Below are 13187 nucleotides of genomic sequence, written 5' to 3' on the forward strand. Positions count from 1 at the left end.
CCTGTTGGTTGAATGAAACTGGTGCATCTACAGGCAAATATGTGTGTTTTATAGTTTGTTTTTCTTGTTGTGTATGAATTATAATGGCCTCATTCAGGATTTTTCCTAGTAACCTCCATCACAGGTGGGTAGAGTACCCAAAAACTGTACTCAAGTAAAACTACAAATATTTCAACTTGTTTTGATTGAAGTATAAGTTCAAAAAAATAGTCATCACAAGAAATTACTCAAGAGTAATAAAGTATTTGGTAAAAAAAAACCCCAACAAAAGTCTATTCCAGTAAAGAGTAACTGATCAAAACAATTATTTAATACTTAAAAATGACAGACAGATCTAAATATAAAGTTATATTTAGAAATGTTGGGATTTTAAAAACCAAAGTGAAATATAATTCATATAAATAACAAAATTACAAAATAACAAAATTGGGCAAAAGAAAAAAAAATCTAAATCAGTTTCTTTCTATATAAAATATGAAACTTGGTGTGTGTGTGTGTGTGTGTGTGTGTGTGTGTGTGTGTGTAGGTGGGTGTGTGTGTGTGTGTGTGTGTGTGTGATTGGTTGAAGTAAAGCCAGGAATACTGATGGACCTTCCAGACACAGCTGTCTTTGTACCACAATCACTGTAGCTGATCTTTATTCCACTCTTCATGAGACAACTAGCACCAAATGGCTGGACCTCTGTTGAATTATGTCAGTCACTTTAAAGTGACTAAATATTTATCTAATCCCTTATTTTAAGTTAAATGAGACATTTGTCATTATTTTGTAGAAACCAGTTTTCACGTTTTAAGGGTTTTCTGTCATTTTTTTGAAGGGTCATAAAAGTTTCATTTTGTTGATCATGCCTGAAAGGTTTGAAAGAGTAAAAGATCCAAGGGGTTGAATGCTTTTATACTCATTGTATTTTTATTGTTCTTTATACTTTTAATTTTATTTCCTCTAAAGTTTATAAGTATGTTTGTACACCGAGAGCGTGTGAAAACAAATGTTCTGTTTGTGTACACAATCTTGTCTGACAAAGCTGATTCTGATTCTGAGACATGTCACATGGCGTGACAGTTTCTAAAGGTTTTGAATTCCTATTTAGAAGTTATGCTGCGAAACATCTGCTGTACAATCTACTGCTGGTCAGAACCGAGCAGAACTCTGAGTTTTGCCCTGCAGCTGGTGGAGTGACTGTCACATTACAAACCTTTACTCTATTCACTCATAGACCAAATGGTTACAGGCTAGCACTGCAAAATAGAGGCTGATGTTTAATAATAAAAAAAACAATACAATGATTGACTTCCAATTTTAAAAAACTTGCTTTACTGTACAGCTTTATACAGAAGAAAAACTGGTGGGAATTTTATCTCAACATCAAAAATGTTGAAATAACATGTTAGAATCATCACAAGCATGGTGGCTGCTCACTACTGAGACATTTTTTTTTATACTTTTTGTTCTGCTCTGTTTCTTTTCCCCCTTTGTGGTTAATGGTATCATACTGTTAATAAGACTGAACATTCATTTAGAGTAGCTTGCTTTCGATAATTTGCCTATTGTGTCTTTTGGATTTTGCTCCCATTTTTTCTTTTAACATTTTTAAACTCATCTCACAACCTGGTTCCAATCCAGTGATCCAATGAGAATACTTATTGGTCTTAAGATTCTGATCTGAAGTGTGTGTTTCAGTGTGACAAGAGTTTTTCTGAACAAGGATTCTTAGAGCATGCCCACAGGTCTTTTTTATTTAACAGGATATAACTCTTGAACAGGTGGCATGGATTTCAGGTAAGTTGCCAACTTCATACTTCTGTCAGGAACATCACACCTACAGTTCATGTTTAAGCACATGACACATACAACAGTTCATGTTTAAGCTATTTTGTTTATCTTAATTATAAATATCAGGAGTTTGAGAGGAAAACATTTTTCTAATCATTAATCATTTCTGATCTGCTAAATCATATTACCTGTATATTCTTGTCACAAGCAGCAAAAGCAGGATTTTCCGTCCGCGACAGTGCAGTAACACTTTTACACCACTGGGAGGGGCTAGTAAACAACGCTAACTACTGCAACTTCGTCTGCAGCAGTGTGGAACTGAAGAGCAGTGTCAGAAGGAAATTAATGGCAGTATGACAACGGAGGCCAGGACAAATTATGTTCTAGTATCAGTGGAGGAGGTCGTAAATAGAAGGTTCTGATCGGCGTTGGACAGGGCTGACCTGAATTTTGGTCTTGTAACGCCAGATTTTAGCAGTATAATTACAGTCGCTGTCGTCATCACCATTGTCATCTCCTTCTCTGCATGGATTGATTTAATTTGCAATGTATTATGAAGAGTCAACTAAACTCTCAGCTGCCTTTGAACTTCCTCTCTTAAACATTAAGAGCTTGTTGTCCTTTGGATGATCCATTTTCACCTTCATCCTAATTTACTGTTATTGATTTTAAAGCATCTGGCATGCAGCCCAGTCCTGCACTCAGCCAAAGAATATGATCATCACAAGTTTGGAGCAAAACTGGAGATGGGTCACAGATGAGCAGAAAAAATAAAATAGCGCAAATGAGCTTTTGTCCTACAATTATAATAAATTTGTTTTCCTAGATAAAAATGAAAAAGAACTAATTTTGGTAGGTCTTTTATTCACAGCAGCACATTGTGATATCTGCTAGAAATTAAGACTTGAGACAGAGTGTTAATTTGATTGTGAGGAAACAAAATGTTGTTTTAAAGGGTTTTTAAAATAAACATACAGGAAAAAGGACAGGACTATAAGTGGACATTGTTTCAGGTGGACAGCTGAAAGTCAGCGCTTGTGTTCAGCGCTGTCCTGCAACAAATACCTTTTGGGACTCTAACTGGCCTGAGCAGTTTTCCATGGCTGGTCAGACCCAATGCGATGCGGCTTCTAAAGAGAGAGAGGGCCACAAGCAAAGTATCAGGGCAGGTCGGGCTGCCCTGATACTTTGACTTGGGAAAAGAAAATGTAGGCTGTATTTTTGCTAATTGTTCCCTATGTCATTTTGAGAAAAAAATATTTTCATATTTCTTCGTCGGGATTTGTTGAACATTTTTGATGTGGAAAGTTAAAATTGAGAGTTTGAAACCAAATATTTACATAGACAAGAAAAAAAACATGTGCAACAGTTATATTTTTCAGTGAGTATTTCGATAGAGAATAGACAAATAATATTATTTAACAACAAATCAGTGGCTTGACTTACAAAAGATATTGACACATTCGGTGTCACCTTTAAAGACATGACTGACAGAAACTCGACAAAGCCCGCACAATCTACTTCCATACAAACACATGAAATGCATAAAAGAGTTCGCAGCTTTCACACTAAAATTTGTCGAAGGGATAAATTTCGGAAAGTGCGGGCACAATTTTTTTTTCAGATGTACAAAACGGTGCGCACGCACGTGCCTGCGCACTTTTCCCAATTTGCGTGAAATGGAGCGCAGCTGCTGGTGCCGCGTGGACCTCACTGTCCCCATCACGTATTCAAGACAACACCAGACAGACAGACAGATTGCTCCTGGAATAAAAATAAAACAGCTAGCTGTGGAAAGTGTTTTGTTTTAGTGTGCAAACAAGGGAATGCTTTTTCATTTTAGTGATTGCAGGCGCACAGAGCGACCACTCAGTTGTCAAATCAGTCATTTGAATTTTCAAATATATTTTGCTGTAGTGCTGACATACATGCAGAGGGCAGAGTACCTTGAAACTTGTACACAAGAGCAACTTCAACACATTTTCACTCAAATAAAAGTAGCCGTCCAAGAAATTACTCAAGTAAGAGTAAAAACGTATTTGGTAAAAAGTCTAAATTATCAATCATTTAATATTCCAAATATTATATCATCATATGCACCAAAAAATGTAAAGTTATGCAAATTTGGTATTTTAAGAGCCAAAACGACAATAATTCACGTAACAAAATATAAGAAATTCAGGCAAAATAATTATTTTCCATATTAGTATCTTTCAATATAAAACTTATGAAACGTTAACAAAAACTGCAGGTGTGTGTTTGTGTGTGTGTCTGGGGAATGTTTGCTTAAAACATGATTTTCATTCAGTGGGCAGAAAATCCAGACATTTTACTGAAGTAAGAATAGAAATACTTTGTGACAAAAATTACCCAAGTAAAAGTAAAAAGTACAGCTAAGTAAAAATACTTTTAAAAGTACTTTTTTTTAAAATTACTTGAGTAAATGTAATTAAGTAAATGTAACTAGTTACTACACAACTCTACAAACATGCAGCACATAAGTCTGTACAGCTCAGACAGCCAGTACCTCCATGAGGTTTGTACTGGTTGTCTGTTCTTACATGAGGTACGCTGTTACCAGCTTCTGTCAAAGCTGCACTTACTGTGACATATGGGCTTGTTCCACCTCATTGTTTTACACTTTACTGAGGCTCCGTCGGATGGAGGCAAGCTTGATTTTGTAATCAGATTTCATTTTTCCCTCAGTAATGTTTTTTTTTTAAGAAAAAACAATCACCCTGACTCGTTTGCAGGTCAAGAGAAATTAACAAGAGAGAAGCAACAAAAGTAAAAGTCTTTAACAAAGTATTTCTCATTCAGCTGTTGCTGAACAAACGGCCACAAAATGTAAAAGCAATATGAACAAAAAGTGTCAGTGAGAAAGTATTAAAATTCAAAAATCTTGTTCCAACAATTAACACTTAAAGGGATTCCCTGTGTTTTTCTTTCTTGTGTGGGCGTGTGTGTGTATGTGTGTGTGATCTTTTCCTATCATTACTCCTACTTCAGGAGCAGTCTCAGCTGGGCTGTCAGGGTCTGCAGTCCAAGAATGAAAGACACAGCATGTGTTCTTCAGAGACAAGATGTAACAGATTGGAAGATATACGTCTTTAAGATTTGTTGCAGTCAAACAGTTTTATTTGGTCAAGTTGGACAAAGTTTGATGTGATCACATTATTACTTCAAAATTAAAATTTGGGCTTTCATAGTCTACATTCCATTCATTTTCTTTGCCAAAATATTCCTGGCAGAGTGCTGGGAGGGGTGGTGCCTCATTTTTTCAGAGGTCAATGTGCAAGTCTGGATAGGTCAGTAGTCCATCACAGAAATTAAATTCTAGATTTTTTTTTGCAGGAAAAGCAACATTATTTTCAATAATGCTTCAGGGACATACAGTACATTGCGATGTACCTGCAGCAGTACTGAGTGATTTTTTTTCTCCTTGTTTTAAATATGGCAGCATTAATATCAAACATCTCTCAATCATCTGTTAAGAGAGTTGGTCATGTGTTCCTCCTGCTATAACACATCTCATTCAGAGAGCTGAAGTAGAACCTTCATATCTCTAAGCTCTGCTGGAACATGTTGAGGAAGTATTCATTTGATTCAGTTGTGTTGAAGCAGGGATGTTTGCAGCCCTTAAGTCACGACTTTGGACAATTCCGTTCTGGCCAATAACTGATTGCCACCAGGGGATCTGCTCTACTGATTTCCAGGCTGACTCCAGGGTCAGCAAACCCCTGTTCTCTGGCCCATAAAAATTACTTTTGCAGTGCTAAGACTATTCCAGAAGTTGTTGTTGCTTTGAAGGAGATAATGATTCAATACTCCACAGTCAGATCCTACAGGGGAACGTTCATGTGGTCATGGCATAGAGGAACCAGAGTATGGTCATTTCTAAGTGAGTCTTGATTAGTTTAATGTTGTCAAGGAGCTTCTATCATACAGAGGAACAGAAAATATCACAGAATTATTCCTGTTGTGCATCTGTATGTTTTGCACATGCATCCACTAGTTTTTCAAGGCGCTCTGGCACTTTCTCTTTGTATTTAAACATGTATGTTAGGTAGGTATACAATCATTCTAAGATGATTGTGCGTGTATGTATATGTTTTTTTCTTATGGCCCTGTGTTTGTCATGTACTGGACTGAGACCAGGGGCCTCATGTATAAAAGAACATAGCTGGCATGGCTTGACTGAAGGATGACTGTCTGACCTGTCAGCAGCTCCAACTGCACCGTTAACACATGGCTCCTGTTTTAAGTTTTGCTCATAGCTCCAGGATGATCAGTCTGGGCAATCTAAATGCTAATGAACCACCATCAACACATCCCAGCAGTTCAATATGGTTTCTGAACACAGGTTCTCTCCTAATCTTTCTATTGGCCATGTTCTCCATCTATCAGAGCCAAAACCATAATTACGCAGCACACCTTTGTGCAGCTACATATATGTGTGTGATTGTCTACACACTTTGATCACCTTGAAAAGGTTGTCCATGTCACCCATATTAGAAACTGCCACTGCCCAGCAGTGTGTGGGCTGTCTGCTGAGTATAAAGTAGTAAGTGGTGGATAAAGTAAGGAAATCTTCATATAACTTTTTGTATAAATTGATTTTCATTTGTTGAGTATGTTTTGTCAACCAGACTCCTGCAATGGATCAGTGTTAGGTTTCATAGGCTAGCTTAGCTCCAGAGAAACTGTTCTATTGCCAAAATGCCAAGTGTGTAAGTTTGAACTTTGTACACTTATGTAATAAAGGGAATCCACAAAATCAAAACAAGGAAGGGAAATCTCCTTAACATGACCAGCTCATGATGGGTCACAGATGACTGGCCAAGTGTTACTAAATGTAAATCCAGATTTTGACAGTCTCACTGCTGTACATACCCTGACCCAATCACCATTCTATGATGTGTGAGCTGGCCAAGTATGTGGGAGAACAAATGTAGAGAACAGAAGAGAGGATGTATCACAGCAGATGTGACACCATAGGGAGTGAGTAGCAGTGTCATTGTTAGTGAGTCTGACTTACAAGATTGGGGGCTGCACCTAAATAAGGAGAACATAGTTGTTCTTGTTTTTTTTTTTTTTGTTCTTCACATCTGCTTTATGACAAGTGTTTTTATTTCATGATCCTGATGTGTAATCTTGGACCAAGACTTCCCATTCCTCAGTTCTCAGCCAGTCCTTGGTGGATTTACTGTTATGTTTGGGATCATTATCATGTTGCATGGCACCGTTTTGCTTCCCAGTTTGTTTGTTTTTACAGAACAACAAAATTCAAGGTAGATTGAATGTGCTGTCCAGGTCCTGCTGCAGCAAAACCTCTCCAAACATCTGCCTTCATGCTTTGCTGCTGGTTTGCAGTTCTTTTCCTGGACTTCTGCATTTGGTGTATAACAAGCAGGGGCCTGATGTATAAAAATGTGTGCATGCTTTCAGACTAAAAATGGGCTTAGGGACAAATTTTGAAAAGTGTCAACCACAAAAAAATTCAGATGTATAAAACCGTGCTCCTGCATGAGGCTTTCTTTTATAAATCCCAACTAGCTTAATATATATGTCCACTTGATGACATACTAAACATGGATTTCAGAAAAATACAGCATATTTAAAAATACTTAAATATATTATTTTTTTACCAGGATACTTTTAAACATCAACACCAGCTGTATCCCTGTAGAGTCCTGAAAAGCAACAATAACCTGCAGACAAGAGGATGTGCATGTTAGAGAACAGGAAGTTCTGTCTCTTTGCATATAGAACTAACTCTGTCATGACTGCCTTGCAAACTTACAACAAAAACCAAACTGAATCTTCACCTGGAATGAAACAAAAGGTGTTGAACTATAATCTTTGATGGTGAGCTCATCCTATGAAGGGGCTTTCTTTAACCAGTCCATATGAAGCAATAGCTTGTTTTGTAACCCAGTTCAGCCATGGAAACTGCTCCATGCGCTACATCTGTTTTTGTTGTTCAAATAACAACAGCCAGACTCAGTGATGTGGAAATATTGGTGATAGATTTGTAATGATCTCATTCATCTCTTCACCTCTCTGCCCTCAGTTTTTCCTCTCTCAATGTGAGGATCAGGTCATTTTTATTAAATGACAGATCAGTTCACTAGAAACATCACAGAACCTAAAGTGGCCCCATTCATCAGCTGCTGTGCGTGAGACAGAAGCGTCTTTATGAAGAAAAATACTCACACACATAACAACTGCAACAACATACTGCAACACGGTATAAAACCACAACTTGTGGCTATATCTGAATCATGCTCTGATCTGGCAAACCTCGCTTGGCCAGATGTTTGTGAGTCACTGTTCAACTTGTCTCCCTTTAAAAAGACTTGAGACTGGGGTGGACAGTCACCTTCAGCAGGATGATGATCCTTCATCTACAGCCAGATCTACAATTTATTAGAACAATGGTTTCCAAACTTTTCAGTTTCTGACCCACCGATTAACAGTGTAAGAGAATTTAGACCCCATGAACTATTAATTCAATTAAACAGGACCTTAAACGAAAGCACAAACAGCATCAGCAGCCAACATCTGGATTTGATGGATTTGCAATTACTGTTTATTTCTCTTTCAACATTTAAAACAAATATATACATTTTCAGTCCCATTTTTATTTTGGTTTTATTCCTGATAAAACCACATCCTAAATTTTGGGTGGCTTCAGGGGGGCTGGGAGGGTGGGACGCCCCCGACTCGGGCCTATCCACCTTATTCCTGGGAGGCTTACTGTGGAAATGATTATGGGTCTTACTTCCGGTGCCCACCGCACCGTATTTTCACTGTATTTTATTTTTTTATTTATAGATCTTTATTGAGATACAGAATACATAACAGTACAAACACAGCATACATTGTGGTATAATGTTTGCCAGGGGTTACAAACATTGAGACGACACATCACTATAACATTACATAAATACATTAAAGAGAGGAGATAAAGATCATGCTTTAATAGCTTTGGTATTGGTGGAATTTTCAATAGTTCTGATATATTGACCTCATTTTCAAAAATGGAAAGAAGTGGTTTTTGATTAGCATAATGGAATTTGTGAATGTGCCATTTGGCTAAGAATATAATAAGATTAATAATATAACAATGTTTAGTTTTTTTTTTTTTTGGTTATTGGGTAGTCAGTGAGGCCAAACAATACATGATCAAGACAAAGGGAGAAATCTGGATCAATGAAAGTACAAATCAAAGTGCAAATGCTTTTCCAAAATTGAACAGAAAAGGGGCAAGACCAAAATACTTGAAACACATCTCCTGGATTTCCTTCACAAAAAGAGCAGATAATATCCATATTATTGTTAAAACGTTGTAGAAAGATTTTGGATGGGTAAATTTCACTTCATGAACTTTATTATCTTTTGAAAATTCACATCACACCAAGCTAATATTATGTAGTTCTGCTGTTTTATACCGTCGGCACAAACCTGCAGCTCAGAACTTCACTGCTTTTCTCTTTTTTATTACTGTCAACTCTTCAGAGAAACAAGCTGCTAACAGTCCTGCTAAGTCACGGTCATTCCGTTACAAAACTTAACGCAGTGTTCCTGTCGCTCCCCGTGATAAAACTCATAATTATGGTCCTCTGTACTGAGCAGCTCTCTGATAGCAGACGGTGTGTCCGTAAGCAAGTTTTACTAAATATTGTACAATAACCGAAAAGAGAGATGTAACTTCTATCATGAATATAGATTAGCCAAAAACCCTACAAATTACTATGAAATACTGTTACTTCTGGTAGGCGCTGGAAGTAAGACCCATAATCGTTTCCCCAGTAAGCCTCCCAGAATAAGATGGATAGGAAACTGTGAAATCTCTGCAGGGTCAGGTTGCAGACCTGAAGGTGAAGTTGAAACTTGCTCTGGAAAACAACCATCCTAGAGTCTCCACCCAATCAGAGGTCCCCCTGCAAACAGAGGAGACCAAGGAAAGACAGACCTCCAATCAACCAGGGGTCTCCATGCATAGCCTGGCTCGGCCTTTGCGCCGACCCACACCCAGGTTGCAAACAGAGGGGTCCACGCAAAGCCAAACCTGCACACAAACATGGAGCTCCGAGAAAAGACCGACGTCCATGCGACCGACCTCCACTGGTTGCATGGAGGGCCTTCATGTTGGCATTGGCGTGAAGGCCAATCTATGCCCAGCTCGGCCTTTACGCCGACCCACACCCAGGTGGCACTAACCTAGGTCACTATCCAGACCCAGGTTTTGCTAAAACTGGGCAAAACCAGTTTTAGCAAAACCTTGCAAAGAGTCCATCATATTAGGACTGGGCTTTGGTCCAAATATGATGGCCTGTGTCTGTTTTTATTTGGGAAATAAAAACAAACACCGGCCTCAACGCAAATAAAATTCCTGACTCCAAAATCAATGGAGAAAACACAACATCAGTTTCAGAGTTCAAAGCAGCATAAGAAACATTATTAAAACTTTCCTATGCTGCAGCAGGTAAGATTTCTCAAAAATTAATTGATTAATTGATCTCTCTAAATTGTCCTAAGGTGTGAATGTGTGTGGGCAAGGATAAGTGTGTTAGATGATGGATGGATGAAAATTTGTTAAAAGTGTCTGACAGCAGAATATGAAACAGAGAATCTGTGAAAAGTCCTCTGGCTCTGCTACTGTCCAGAAACAACCAATCAGAACCAAAAGACAAGCTTTTGGTTCTGATTGGTTTCTAATGTGTTGAATGTGTCTCACATTCAACACATTAGACTACTAATGTACTGCAGCTACACAATTGGCAGAAATACAACCTAACATTGTACCATCATTGTTTATTTATAGAATGATTTAGAAAACAAAATGCTGTACAGCTTTGTCAAAACTATTTCGACTCATATTAGAACTTTGCATTGATTTCCCTTCATTTTAGTAGCTGCGATTTTGCCTAACCCACACATTTTCCCTAACCCTAACCAATACTAGTCTATTCATAACCCTTACATGAACTAAAACTTAATTCACATCTCACCTCTAAATGTTTCCCCTGACCCAAAGCAATGAGTCCATCATATTAGGACCAAGCTTTGGTCCTAATATGATGGACATAATGCAGTGTTTCTCATTCCGGTCCTCACCCCCCTGCCCTGCATGTTTTAGGTGTTCCCCTTCTGCCACACACATGTATTGAATCTGCAGAAGACATGCTACTGCAGAAGAGGTCATGCAATCATTTGGATCAGCTGTTCTGAACTAGAGACACATTTAAAACATGCAGGACTGGAATTGAGAAGTATTGACCTAATGTGACACTGGACATACAATGGTGCATTCACACCAAATGTGTTTTAGCGTCAGGCACGTTTGCATTCAAAGTCTATGTGGAGGCACGTCGAGGGCTATTGCGGCGCACTTCAAGCACCTAGCGCTAGCGTTTGACACATCTAGCACATCCAACACTCCACATAGACTTTGAATATAGAATATAAAGAGACTCACCTGCTATGAAGTTAATTTTTTGGTACTAGAATTACACTGAAGATAAATTAGTTTAATCAAAGCATGTCATAAATATGTGTCTTAAGTCCAGAGCTTTCTTCTTGCTTTTGCCACCACTAGATGATATGCATGTAAGATATAACATAAACAGCACTATTCAGAGATGCAATGAGTTTATAGCAGTTGTTCGAATTATCTAATTGTCTGTTGATTTACAGTAATCCATGTTAGTAGCAGATATAGAGAGCCCCAAAATAAAATTCTGCTTTGTCCCCATGGAGGCTTGGGCCAGTGGCCCTGATGGCAACATCTCCAGAAAACATATTAAAGATTGTGATTGTAGCATGTGTTACACACAGCAGGACTGGTGTCAGTGTAACAGATGCTGATTTTCCTGTAGAAAGTATAGAACAGCTGGGAGTGATGAGGCAGAAACAAATCTGTGCTTCAATAATTCTCCTGGAATCTGTTCTGGTTAAACATTTATTAAACATTTCAAACAGCACCAGATCTGATCTTTCTTCAAAATAATCTTTGTGTCCATGTTATTTTCTTTGTCCTTCTAGACAATATACTTATTCCTGTAATAAACAGTTTTAGATCCTTTAATACAAAGGTACAGCTTATGTCACACACTTAAGTCTCAGAATAACTCCCATTTGTTAGTCTATATGCTACTGCATAAACGATATACAATATATTTGTAATTTTTTTTATCTGTACACCAGCATGTTCACAGAAAGACACAATATAGCTAAACAGATTCAACTCATGTAACGTAAAACGATCTAAACAACATGATATTTCTTTCCAACAACTTTCAGAACCGTTTTATTTCATAGCTGATATCTGACGGTATATTAAGCAATCTGTACATAAAAACAGATCGCAACAGCTCCTGTACAGTAGGTTTATACCTCAGCTAACTAGAACCGCCGTCACTCTTTTTCCTCCCGGCACCCGTCAGTTCAGTTGCTATGACAAGGGTAAATAAAACACAAAAGGACTTGATGAGATGTAGTAAAAACAAACAAACAAACAAACAAACAATCAAAAAGCAAAATGCCTGACAGATAAAATTTTACTGCAACCTCCTGGGTTAGCCTGTTTTTCTTCTGTTCTTCCCACCTGAGAACATTGCTGAAGCTCTCATTTTCTCCTCCGCCTGGTGTCTTTCCTGGCTCATACTGAGCCGGTTCTGCTGGAGGCCTCTTCCTGTTAAAATGGAGTGGCTCCTGTCAGTCATCGTCACATACTTCCTCTGAAGCACCAGATCTGATCTGTCTTGTTGTAAAAGCATTCCTAGATAAATTCTTAATTGACATGATAAACTAACTTGTTATGTCTAGCTAAATTTTACCAACCAGGACTGAATTGAACATAAAGTGATTTTCTTGCTATGGAATGTTTTTAGTCTGTCTTGTAATGTACTTTAGGTAACATTTAAATTGAACAAAAAAACTAATGTATTTAAGCTGAAGTTCTTGAAAACTAGAAGTTTTTATTTGATATTTAAGGTTCTCCATTCTGGTGTGCTGTGCATCTGTACATAATTCCAAACAGATCTCTAGTTTTAGCTAATGTCATAACTTGTCTATTAAAGAAAATTAATCTTTATTGACATGTATCCACTGACTGTATTTTGTGTCAAACAACATAAAAATAGTCTGTGCTATAGAAAAAAAATATGACGTTGTACTTCTTGTATTTAGAAATACATTGGACAGACACATGTTAGCAACTGAAAAAAAATGTATTTGCTGCAGGTCATCTTTACCTTGCATGCTTGAGCTGACTTCTGCAAATGAAAAACATTTTAATTCACATAGTTTTTCTGTTGGGTATCAGCTATCTCACAAATAGGAAATCTTGTTTATGTCTCTAGGTTAAACTATAAATGGCAGTTTAACTGTAAGCCTTATTTTGCCC

Source organism: Xiphophorus couchianus, chromosome 9, assembly GCF_001444195.1.
Source record: "Xiphophorus couchianus chromosome 9, X_couchianus-1.0, whole genome shotgun sequence".
Taxonomy (NCBI): domain Eukaryota; kingdom Metazoa; phylum Chordata; class Actinopteri; order Cyprinodontiformes; family Poeciliidae; genus Xiphophorus; species Xiphophorus couchianus.